Raw genomic sequence first — 13,706 nt, 5'->3', positions numbered from 1 at the left:
ACAAAGAGAGAATCTTAAGAGCAGCAAGAGAAAGAAACTCAGTTACCTACAAGGGAGTACCCATACGATTGTCAGCTGATTTCTCAACAGAAACTTTGCAGGCCAGAAGGGAATGGCAAGAAATATTCAAAGTGATGAATACCAAGAACCTACAACCAAGATTACTTTATCCAGCAAAGCTATCATTCAGAACTGAAGGTCAGATAAAGAGCTTCACAGATAAGGAAAAACTAAAGGAGTTCATCACCACCAAACCAGTATTATATGAAATGCTGAAAGGTATCCTTTAAGAAGAGGAAGAAGAAGAAAAAGGTAAAGATACAAATTATGAACAACAAACATGCATCTATCAACAAGTGAATCTAAGAATCAAGTGAATAAATAATCTAGTGATCACAATAGAATCAGGGACATAGAAAGGGAATGGACTATTCTTGGGTGGGGGGGAAGGGGTGTGGGAGATGCGGGAAGAGACTGGACAAAAATCGTGCATCTATGGATGAGGACAGTGGGTGGGGAGTGAGGGCGGAGGGTGGGGCAGGAACTGGGAGGAGGGGAGTTATGGGGGGGGGGAAGAGGAACAAATGTAATAATCTGAACAATAAAGATTTAATTTAAAAAATAATAATAATAATAATAATAATAATATCTCACTAAAAGCATTCTCAAGTGAAAAAGTATATCCTTGGCTGGACTATAGATTTCCTCCCTCTCGAGCCATCCTTTGCTACATCTGTTTCTCCAGCTAGTCATAGTCTATTTATCTTCCTTCTAGACGATAAGTTCTGTTGGCCAGGCTCCTCACACCCTTAAATCCTCTGAGGTGTTCACTACATCACCACAATACGTGAAGGGGCTCTCCTAGCCTCACTCTTCTTGGCTTTCCATCATTACTCTCTTCCACCCCAGCTCCAGGGAGTGAGGAATAGTAGCACATTTTTCAAGCGAAGTTGAAAATGTTCCAGTTTCCTAATTCTCTGCAGGCAACCTACAGATTTGTATAACACAAAATGGGACTTCGAAAGCAGAATGAAGCTGCTCGGCAATAGTCGGTCACCAGATGTGGCTGTTACAGAGAATATAAAATGCTTTCTTCTAAACGTGCAAGTGATTAAATCTGGGGAACTACTCTATCGTTATAGTAATAGGGATTTTTTTTTCTTACAAAGTTGCATTTTTCCTGCTCAAAGTCTCCTTTGACTAAATGAATTTCATATGTGTAATCAAAGCACTGTACTTGGAGTTAATTTGAGCAATTTTTGTTAAAATTTACCCACATGGTGAAACACTCTTTGAAAAGAATGTCATGAAAGGGAGCTTTAAAGTTATTATTTTAAGCATAACCATGCATCCTTACTTTCGCTGTGGTATGTCTTCTCTTGGACTAACTGGGTATCCTTAGACACAACATGTTTTTACATCACTGTAGGAATTCATCTTGTTTCTTAAGCAATGACTAGAAGGTTTACTATTACCACACAGGGAAATTTTAAAACTTCAAACCTCTTAGTTGTAAAGGACTTTTTAAAAAATATGATTAATAGTGAAAAAATGAGAATAACTTCAATATTATTCATTCACTTATTCAGTCAACAAGGATTTATTGAGCACCCACCTTGTGCTAGCCTTGTTCTAGGCACAAGAAAACCACAGTACATGGAACAGTTCCTGTCTCATGATGTTCATATCCTTGAGAACCAGAAATTGTGTTGTGCAAATTATGTGTATTTAAAGAGAGGAATACTGTTTGGTCCTAAAAATGATGTTGTACAAGCATATTCGTTAACTAAAATGATGTTCACAGTATAGTAAGTAAAGAAGACAAGTAACAAAGAGGATCACAGTGTGAAAATTTTTATGTAATATATATAGTAATGTAAGAGCTAATAATTACTCAGATTTTACTATAGGTTGGCACTGTTTTAAGTACTTCATATAAGTTGTTTCATTTTATCCTCATTACAGCTCGGGTCAGAGTTTGGAGTTAATATCACTACAGAAGACTTTTATTGTTTTTATTTAACAGTATTTCCCACTTTTTCTAAAATATATATGTATTGTGTGATTAACAAACTATTAGATATAAAATAAAATTTACATTTCTCAATTGTTGCATGCTACAAATATAATAATTTCTACAGAGAGGTGACTAAAAATGCTAAACTTTTATCAAGCACATTCTATATATCAGATACCAGTTTGGGTGAAGAAAACATGAAAATGAATAAGACATGGAGCAAGCTCTGACAGAGCTTACAGTATAGTGCAGGGGTCCTCAAACTACAGCCCGCGGGCCACACCCGGCCCACCGAAAACATTTACCCGGCCCGCCAGGTGTTTTTGCCACCGCTGTGTGCATAGGAATTTGTTCATAGTTGGTTTTTTTTAAACTATAGTCCGGCCCTGCAACGGTCTGAGGGACAGTGAACTGGCCCCCTGTTTAAAAAGTTTGAGGACCCCTGGAGTGGGCCAAAAAAAAAAGAAGGGAGAGCTAGAGATAAGGAAATAGTTTTAAAGACACATGCACGATATTATATAAGCCCAGTAGAGACTGGGAAGCAAGAGAAGCCCAAGAAGCAAGAGAAAGCTTCACACTGAAGGGGATGAGAACATGAGTGCCCTGGGATCAGGAAACTGTCTTCCAACTTCTCAGAGGAGGAAGTCAATTATAACTATGTTGTTTCATTAGAACACTGATGAGATGCTATAGGAACTTAACTCTTGTTTATATCAAGTAGCCTGTGGTAGAACTGGTTTCGTTACAAGTCGTTTCACTTAAGGTTGCAGAACCTATCAACAATGCTAATTAAGGACTTACCACAACATTATAGGAATGTCAGAAGCAATGAAATCAGCTGCATACGTTGTGAGCTATAAGTCACACTTCCGTTTATAAGGGACTTAAAACTTACCAGCATCATAGCTGTGCATTCCCCTGGCAATCAAATCACTTCTCATCATGCTTATAGGTCACCCTTTCACTAAGTCCTAACAATGAATAGGGACATTCTTCTGATATGAACGCTGGAGTGCTTCAGCTAAATCTAAGGATGAAGTCTAATTGCCAGTGGAGAAAGTCCGTTTTAAATGATACGTGGATGTCGCTGCTCATATATTGTTATTCTTCCAATTCTTGAAGAGCAGATGCTTATTTTTAAGAAAACAAATACAATTTTCATACTCTCTTAACAACTTAGGCACAAAAATCTCCTAAGTTGTCAGCTGAGAAAGAATCTATCATAAGAACAAGAATTGGAACTACATTAAAGATCTGATACAAATCACGTCCATAATGCCTGCATATTGCAGGTACTAAATAAGTATTTGCTGAATTGATGAATAAATGATGCTACATTTTCTTTGCAGATCCCAGTAAACTTTTCCATGGAAAATTAATTTTTAGTAAAAAGGTTCTAAAGATAAATGTAAACAAAGGCTTAATTTCCTTTAGCAGAAAAAGCGAAAAAAAATTTTCTTCTCAAATTCCTAGATAAGAGTAAACCATATTTCACTGGTCAGGTAAGGTGAATCCATCTTTTGGTGCTTATAAAACAAACACTCATGGTTGTTTGATTCAATCAGTCCACAGTTCCTATCCCGGTACTCCTATCCCAAATCCTAAAATCTGAGTGGTGCTGACTCAGCCCACTTTCCCTAATGTGCTTGGAAGTCAACATTTCAGGATAATAAAATCTAGCATGATCTGAACTATAACAATTAGTAAGAGAGCTGAACAGTGAGAAGGAAGGCACATGATATGCTCAGCTTGGATTTTACCTGGCATTAATATTAAACCTTAAGAAATGTCTTGCCCTCATGTGACTAACAGCTTGGTTAGTTTTTCCTCATTTGCTTATTCTTTTCTGGAATGAAATTAAGTATATGTTCACCTTCTGAAATGTTTTCATTTCAATAATTTCAACTCTGTACCAGAACATAGGAGTCCTGGTTTTCCAACTGCCTTCCTGCTGTTTAAAACTTTTATAGGAGCCCTAGCCAGTTTGGCTCAGTGGATAGAGCATCAGCCTATGGACCAAAGGGTCCCGGGTTCGATTCTGGTCAATGGCATGTACCTTGTTTGCAGGCTCCTCCCTGGCCCAGGTCTATGCCCTGGTTGGGGGGTGAGCAAGAGGCAAGCAATTGATGTGTTTCTCTTCCTTCAGTGTTTCTCTTACTTCAGTGTTTCTCTCTATCTGTCCCTCTCTCTTCCACTCTCCCTAAAAAATCAATGGAAAAATATCCTCAGGTGAGGATTAACAAAAAATTAATTAATTAAAATTATAACTATAAAAATAACACTGCTTTAAAAAAATAAAATAAAAATTTTATAGGAATTGAGGTGAGAAGGAAGGAGAGATAGAGGGAGAGGGAGAGATGGAGGGAGGAGGGATGGGAGAGAAAGGAGGAAGGAAAGAAAGAAGAGGAGAGGAGAGGAGAGGAGAGGAGAGGAGAGGAGAGGAGAGGAGAGGAGAGGGAATTCAGGTCTTTAAATGAGAGGAAACAGCTAATCTTCCTAAATATTTAAGTGAAAACATAAATTACAGGTAACTCCCACCATAAACACAGCTGCACTATCTCATCTCCTGACTTTAAAGACAAACAGTCTTCTGCCAGGATCTCAGGAAAAGCAGCAGAAGTCTGTCTCTGCGTGGAGCAAAGTAAAACAGTCCCCTTAGCATTCCCCAGAATGCTCTGGGTGTTCCTGAAGACAAGGGCAAGCAAACTCCTCCCTGCCATCCACTTTGTCTGGCTTTAAGATAAGTAGGCGTGTTTCCTTTAAACAGCTTCTACATGAAAGGCAAGGCTTTCCAGCTGGAATGGAAGCCTGTGTCAATGACAAACACATGCGCTGCATGTCAACTGCACAACAGTTTGAAACATTACAGGAAGTTCCTCAAACGACTCTGTTCGCTGTAGGCCTAACTGGCCCTGCTGTTGAGATACATGCAATCGTAAAGGACCCACAGGCACAGCTCCAGTGCCGGAACCCCTAGCAGGAGAGGCTGGACTGAGCTCGTGTAAAGATCCAAGGTCCTCTCAGTGTCACCGTGATAGTTTCAAAGCACCTAAGAGCAAATGAAATAGAAATGGAGAGAATATACTACTTTATATGTATTTTTAGTAGAACCATGGCTTTGACATCTCCGATGCAATAGCTGAAAATAAAAGGGAGAAAGGGGAATAGAGGAAAGAGGAGGAGAGAGGTAAAGAAGAGGAGGTAATTCTACCAAATCTTGGGTTAGAATCACAGAATTTTAGTTCTGGATGGAAGATAAATGATGTAACCCAGTGGTTCTAAAGCCCAGTTGCACGTCAGAATTACCTGGGGAGCTTAAGATGAGAAATTAGATAGATAGATAGATAGGTAGATAGATAGACAGACAGACAGACAGATAGACAGACAGATAATAGATGAGAGAGACAGAACTCATTCCCCAAGTCTCTGAGGAACTTGAGACTTGAGCTTGGGCAGAGCTAGGAGGACATGGATATATTTTCAGTTCTCCAGCAGAGGATGCTCTAGTTGTGTCAGGGCTGATAAACACTTATTACACACACACACACACACACACACACACACACACACACACACACAATGTGTTCAGAGCTAGGATACCAGAGGTTTAGGGTGCTATGGAATCACAGGCAAGAAATCTCTAACCCAATTTGACAGGCTAGAATTAGTTCATGGCATGCTGCTTAAATTGAATCTTAGATAAGTTGTCAGTCAAAGAAAAGAGGCAGAAATACAACTGTACAGGTCGGCAAGGCATATGTAGCTTGCTAAGGAGTCTGGCAATTATCCAAACACATTTGGGAATGATTGCAAGACTTTAAAAATGGAATGCCACGTGCATCTGTTGCATTTGCCTGCCAAGGCTCCCTTTCCCCCATGCATGGGGTTTAGGTGGGGTGACTGTCCTCCAGGTCATAGGGGATGGATGGATAAGCCAGGTCTGCCCAAACAGAGGCTCTGTGACGCAAGCATCAGTGATTGAGTCACGAATAGATCTAGGGCCCTCCTTGGGACCATTCTGCCAAAACCATGTGGGAAGATGTTCTTATTTTGCTGGCTTGTACACCTGCTAGAGTCTGAATCCTGGGCTGCCAGTGACCAGCATATCCATCAGTGGGTATATTTGAAACTCTTTGTCAATCTGGGCCTTTAATCCGACCCATCTCTTGGATTTCCAAGTGATGTGGGCCAATAAATTCCCAGATTTGCTTAATACAGTTTGAGTTGGGTTTCACTCACTTGCAAACAAAAAAAAAACCCTAACCAATACAAGAGCACTATTGTATTTTAGAAAAACCAAACTAGCTGCAAGGTGGAGAATTCCATACTATTACAAAGGTTACTATAGCAACCCAGGTGAGACATAATGAGGAGCTGACCTAGGCAGGGATGGTGAGGAGGTGGAGAGAGAGAAGGAGGAGGATGGGGGTGAGTGGGGCATTTTATTAACTTAAGCTACTATAATAGCAATGCCCAAAAATAACAGAATCAAGATGCCTGTAGATCTCATTTCAAAAATATGAAGGGACAGACTATACACGCTTATCCTTAGATATATTTACTAACAGAAAACTAAATGACAGCAGTATTAGAAATTTATAAAAATAAAAATGCCAGCTTGACATAGGAATAGGCCACTTAAATTTTTGAGGTGTTCAGAGAAGTCTATTTCAGTGAAACACAGCAATCTTGCTTGACACAATTAGAAAGCCTAGTACAATGACTCAAAGGGGTCCCGAGAGATCTAAGACCATGCACCAAGGAGATAACATCAGTATTGGAGCCCTAACAACCAACTCTCCAATTTTAAATAAGTTCCTAGGACCTCATGGGCTCACTGTATTGTTCAAAAAGGAAGAAGTCACCCTGAGACTGACAGGAATAATAAAACACTGCAAAATGGTTCAGATTGGCAGGAAATGTTTCTTCAACATAAGCCAAGCTACCTCCACCATGGTACTTGATCATCAGTGTAGAGCACTCAATGTGATTGATGGGGGGAAATCCAAGAAAAGCTACTCTTCTCATCTATTTTGTTCCATGTATCCTCTGTAATTCAGTAACATATTGTAATTCAGCCACTTTCTGAATATGAACAATAGTCTCATAAAATGAAAATGTGTTCACAACGTATTAATGTATCACAAAACAAGCAAAAAAAACCTGAGTTTTAGCTAGATCCATCCCATCAGGTTTGTGTTATGCAGACAGGTAATTCCAGCTGGGGAAGTCGGATATTATTTTTTGATTGCTTTTATTATCTCTTTTTTTTTTTTATCATTGCATGGCATTCTAAATGTTGTAGTCCTTCAATTTTTAGTTTCCACATGCAATGATCAGGAACATTCTTTACCACGTTTATAGAAACCCCAACCCAGACAATTATAAGACAGCCGAGTCCAACCTTCCTCCTAGGGTAGGAATCCCACCCATGTCTCTATCAAGTGATTTCTCCGCCTCAGCTTAAACACGTCCAAAGAGGGGACACTTTCCTACTTCCACTATATTCTGATGCTTACTTTGACATTTTGCCTTTTGTAGAATAACCTCTGTCCCCTTAAATACTTTGTAGAAAACATTCAGACTCTCCAATAGGCTGCCAAGTAAAGAGGTGCTCTTCAAATTCCCCCCAACAGAGGCCGGCTTGCTCTTGTCACAGGTATAATTTGAAATATGTAGCCAGGTACCCTCAAACTGCTAAAGCAGACCCCTTAGAGTCCCCACTTACCAAAGGAACCACTGTTCCTTGCAGTTTTCTCTAGAAATTCCCCCCTGAACTGCTAGAAAAACTGCCCATTTCTGTGGCTTCTCCCACTCTCCCTAGACTGAAATTTACTTTCTACCTGCTTAGCCCCGCATTCTAGGACCCAGAGTCAGTTGAGGTGCCTCTTCACTATAAATTCTACACAGAAATACTGACACTCAATACTTCTCATCTTCACTCTCTTGGTATTCATGGGGGCAGCGGTTTTAGCTAGAGTCGGGGATGACTTGATAATCACCTGATGCTTTGGTTCTTAAACTTCAGCGGAGCCCTTGAGAACCTGGGGAAAGTTATGGCCCTTCTTGCCAGAAAAATGCATAGACCTTCCTGGCCTCTGTGGTTCAGTAATTGAGTGTCAACCCATGAACCAGGAGGTCACGGTTCAATTCCCAGTCAGAGCACATGCCTGGGTTGCAGGCTCAATCCCCAGTAGGGAGTGGGCAGGAGGCAGCTGATCAATGATTCTTTCTCATCATTGATGTTTCTCTCTCTCTCTCTCTCTCTCTCTCTCTCTCTCTCTCTCTCTCTCTCTCTCTCTCTCCCTCTCCCTCTCCCTCTCCCTCTCCCTCTCCCTCTCCCTTCCTCTCTCTGAAATCAATTTTTTTAAAGTTTAAAAATAATGTATAGACCTTGCATGTAATTTTATATAGTCAAAGGGGAGCCACTGGGGCAAAACCACAGGTAAAAACTGCTAGTCCAGGCCAAGCTTTACACTTAAAATATAAGAAAAATAAGGAGCCGGAACCGGTTTGGCTCAGTGGATAGAGCGTCGGCCTGCGGACTGAAAGGTCCCAGGTTCGATTCCGGTCAAGGGCATGTACCTGGGTTGCGGGCACATCCCCAGTAGGAGGTGTGCAGGAGGCAGCTGACCGATGTTTCTCTCTCATCGATGTTTCTAACTCTCTATCTCTCTCCCTTCCTCTCTGTAAAAAATCAATAAAATATATTTTTTAAAAAAAAGAAAGAAAAGAAAAATAAGGAACAGAGGAGACAAAGCACTTGTCTAAGATCTTAGAGCTTCATAGTGGCAAAGCCTGCTGGGTCTCCTGATTCCTGGTTCGGGGCCCATTCTACCTTCTCACGTTGCTGCTTCATATGTTGGAGGCTAAGTTGCTTTATTAATTAGGCAGAATTCGGAATTGCTATTCAGTGGCAACAAAGGCCTCAGCCAACCCTCTGAGGAATTCTGGAGGTGAGGCTGTCCTGAGTTGAGGAGGGGTGGAGGGTGGCATGAAAAGCCTGGGCCCACCCATTCCCACATCAACCAGTCCATAGATGTGGGCTGCTCAGAAGACACATGCCAGGAAGATCTCTTCCAGACCTCAGCTGAGAGTCAGCAACATCAGAACTCCAGCAGTACCAGTCTCGTGGAGTGAGGCCTCTGGCCTACAGAGAGGGGAATCCAGGCAGGGCACCGTAGCATCCACCACAGCGGTTATAGGAGCACTTGTAATCAGCCTCCCCCATTCCTTTTCAAATAACCTTTAAAATCCTAAGGTAACATTTTCCTCTCTTCAAGAACTGAAAGCTGCCCACGGATCCTCAAGAGCAGAAAAATGCAGCTACGTTGCCCCAAACATAGCCGAGCTAGCCTGAGGGCTCCTCCAAACATTGTCAAGACAATTGACCTTGACAAAATCAGGGAAGTCCATTTCTGGAAATAGTCTCTGGGGCATCCCAAAAGTAATGGGATGAAATTGATCGAGCAGTGCACTGTTTCGCTTTATAGCCCTTGCGTTTGTCATACAAATCATAATGAATACTTATTTCTTGATTTACATTTCGGCCTTCACACAATTGGCAGCTCTTGCCATGTTTACATGCACCATCTGGAAGAACTAATGAGCCAAGGAGCACCAGAAATTATAACTTGCTTTGACTAAACCTAGAAGACTTTTACTGGCAATGAAATGATTTTGCTTTTTTTTTTTTCTTTTCTTTCTGGATTTGCAAGGAGATTAAAACATGAGTTTCACCGAGTATAGGCAGAAATATGCAAAGCTCATTTTAATGGAATGAACCTGAAGGCATCTGGCATTCCTAATCAATTCAGAATCATCTAGTCATTATAGCAATAGTCTCAGGATAGAAAGGCTCTTCTAACACTGGAATACTTAAATTACCTGGTCTATACACAAATCTCACAGTAGGTCTCCATGGGCATAAGAGGGAACACAGGAATGCTGAATAGTACAGCATGTAAGAAATTGTACTCTGGCCTCCTGTGGGCCTACGTCTACCTCTGGTACTTACTATAGTTATGACTCTGGGCAAGTTAGTTAACCTCTTTAGATATCAGGTGCTTGTACATAAAACTAGAGGCCTGGTGCACAACATTCGTGCACTCAGGGGTGAGGGTCCCTCAGCCCAGCCTGCACCCTTTAGCAGTCCGGGAGCCCTCGGGGGATGTCCAACAGATGGCTTAGGCCTGCTCCCAAGCTGCAGTTGGGCATCCTTAGCGCTGCTGCAGAGGCTACCACCACTGCCACTGCGCTTGCCAGCCTTCAGCTCAGCTTGTGGCCGAGTGGCACTCTCCCTGTCGGAGCACACTGACCACCAGGGGGCAGCTCCTGGGTTGAGTGTCTGCCCCCTGGTGGTCAGTGCACATCATAGCGACCAGTCATTCAGCTGTTCAGTTGATTTGCATATTACCCTTTTATTATATAGGGTAAGGATGATAATGGGAATGACATAATGGGGTTATTGTGAGAATTAAATGAGATAGTGCAAGTAAAGTACATTGAATTATTAGGGCACAACACTAAAGAAGCACTCAATGATCATTAGTAATTATTATCTCTTATCTTTTGAGTGTTTACAAAAATAAAAATTTTTCTTCCAATGTAGCCCCTCTTGGGTCAAAGCTGCCCTTGGTAGAGGGTAACTGAGGATAACATGAGTGAATTAAGTACATCCATAGCCAGTCCATGTGCTCGTTTTCATCCCAAGACAGAGTGTGAAGGGCTCTGGTTAGCCCTGATCTATCAGGGTAAGTGCACGCTTCTCCAGGAAATGTAAATGGGATACAGATGGGGCCAGCTGCTCGGGAGACATTTCACACTCTTGTCTTCTTAAAAGTTAAATTTAGAAACGGAAATACGTAACTGTTCCAATCATTTCTGTTGCCATAGCGTCTCCCCCACTGGCAAAGTGAAGGAATGTGGCAAATATTTAGGACTCCCCACTAAATCTAAAAAGATGTTATCAGAGCCTTTGAAAGGCTCTTCTAAAAATAATACTCAACTTGGCATGCTAGCATTGAATTTTCATCGTTTTTATAATATTGTATTTGTTATTTATGATATAACACAAAAATTGCCTATTGCAGAAAATACATTAAACTTTTGAAGGCAATAACAAAAACCACTCACAATTTAAACTGTTAATATATGAATGAGTTTCCTTCTAGTTTTTCTATGCAAAAGTAGCATTGTTTTTTGTGGGGTGTTGTTTTTTTTTCCCGAATGGTGATCATACTGTTTAGTTAGTATTTGACCCTTTTTCATTTAATAATTCCTATAAACACTTTCCAGTGTCTTTACCTACTTTTTTGAAAATGTGATTTTTAACAATATGGACTATCCGTTTACATAGATTCATTCTATGAGTCATTAGTTGTTTCTAACTTTTGACTCTAAAAATGAAGTTGCAATAAGCATCTTTGCACATTAATCTTTGTCCAAATCTCTAGTTTTTTAAAGGATACTTAGAATTATTGCAAAGATTGTATTTTAAGCCAATTATTGCCCATCAATTGCTTTCCAAAAAGATACCAACTTACATTTTCATCAGCAATGAAAATGTAAGTGCCCACCTTACCAACACTTTGCCCACACCAAATGTCAAAACTTCTAAAATTGAAAGAGTATTTGATACAAAATAATTGATATCTTGGCAATAAGAATATTTTAATTATCTAAAATAAAACTTTAATTATCTAAATTAAAACTAGGAAGTCAATTCATGACAGTTGGATCAAACTTAATTATATTCTCTGTCATGATCAGTCCTGAGGTTGAGTTATTTGTATATTCTCTTACCTGTTGCCACAGCCACCAGTTTACGAACTTCTGCAGGGCAGCAAGGGGTTTGTGGACCTCCCACACCACCTAACAGTGTCTGTGTGCACTCCATGCTCGACAATTCTTTGTGGAATGGAACTGATTGTGCTACTGAGCCTTTATGATGATTTCAGCCCATATTGGGAAAGAGGGAGACATAGATTACAAAACCCAGAAATGCCTACCTGCCTGTCACCATAATCTTATTTGGATCAGAGGAAAAGAAAAGCAAACCACAGAAAAACAGTTCAGGGGGTGGTGGTGGAGGTGGGAGGAGAGGTTATAAAGGGTATAAATGGTGATAGAACATTTTTTAAAATATTATTTAAAAACAGCTCTATAACAACAACACTGGCACATTTTATGCTGGAACAATAGCTTTTAATTTTTTTTTTTTTTTGTCAATGGCCCACAATAAGAAAAACATTTACACCAGACATAGAGAGATGATTAAAATAAATATTCCACTCCTTTTTTACTACCTGTGATGCACTCTGCCGTTTTCTATTTCATCACAATTTTTACGGAATGTTAATCACACCTCAGCAAATTATTTCACAATATATGGTTCAGAAAACAATTCGGTAGAGCAAGATCAGAATTAGCCACCGTGTGCATGGCCGTCAGCTTCATACTTTTCTGGGGCTGGGGAGACCTTCCTGGACTCCCCACTGCCCCTTCACCCAGGAGCGAGTCTGGAGACCACCTCCGCCCGTGGGGTCTCCTGGTGTGCCCTGTTTCTCTGGACCACAGATCCAGGCTGCAGTAGGTAACCTGTACTACCTCAACAGTCTGGCAGCTAAGTCAGGACAGTCAAGAGGACAATTCTTTAAAAATTAACAGTAAAACTTGTGTAATGAGAATGGATGACAACTTATAATGAATGGAAAAGTTGGAAACCCTTAGGAAAGAGGCATAGATTTCCCATCCAGCCCTCAGATCCAACTAATCAGTTTGCTGTGGAAACCAGTGCACCTCAGAAGTCTGAGACTCCAGCTCTGTCAGATCCCAATGCCAGCTTCCACTGCAGATTGTTGAAAGTCACACTGCTCCTCACAGGTTCCAGATCTTCGTAGAAGCTCTGGCAACCATTTTCTGATTCTGAGATTCATAAGCAGTCAGGTTAACCCCACTTTCATTTTCGGAAACCAGAGTTCCCAATTATGACATTTCTGATAGAGACTACAACGGAGGCAATTCTCAATGGGATGAAGGGGGAAATGGCCAAGATGCAAAAGGATGCCAGGCATCCAACATCCTTCACAAACACCTCAAGTCTAACTCTTCGTGCCACCAGGTAAAGCTCCAAATTGACGCAAAAGGTGAAGACATCACTTGGCCATTGTGAAACAGTAAATCTCCTGGGGACAACGCTTTAAAATAAATATACAAGTTGTTTCATAAAACTACTCAATAAAAGGCAAGGATCCAAGTAAACCTACATGTTTTCTGTTATTCACAGCTAGTTGAATAGTTATATCCCAGATGCCATATTAAAAGCTTTATAAGGGCCCAGCTGGTGTTGCTCAGAGGTTGAGCATCGACCCACGCACCAAGAGGTCAATGATTTTATACCTTGTCAGGGCACATGCCCAGGTTGTGGGCTTGATCCCAGTAGGAGGTGTGCAGGAGGCAGTTAATCAATGTTTCTCTCTCATTGATGTTTCTCTCTCTCTCTCTCTCTCTCTCTCTCTCTCTCTAATCAATAAAAACATATTTTTTTAAAAAGCTTTAAAGCATTATCTCATTTAAGTCTCATAATTTTATGAGATCAATCTCATTTTCCAGATGAAAGAAATGAGACAGAATAATCCTATATAATAAAAGGCTAATATGCAAATCAACCAAATGGCTGAATGACTGG

Source organism: Myotis nattereri (assembly GCF_964212035.1).
Source record: "Myotis nattereri genome assembly, chromosome: 12".
Lineage (NCBI taxonomy): Eukaryota > Metazoa > Chordata > Mammalia > Chiroptera > Vespertilionidae > Myotis > Myotis nattereri.
This window is presented reverse-complemented; position numbering follows the sequence as displayed.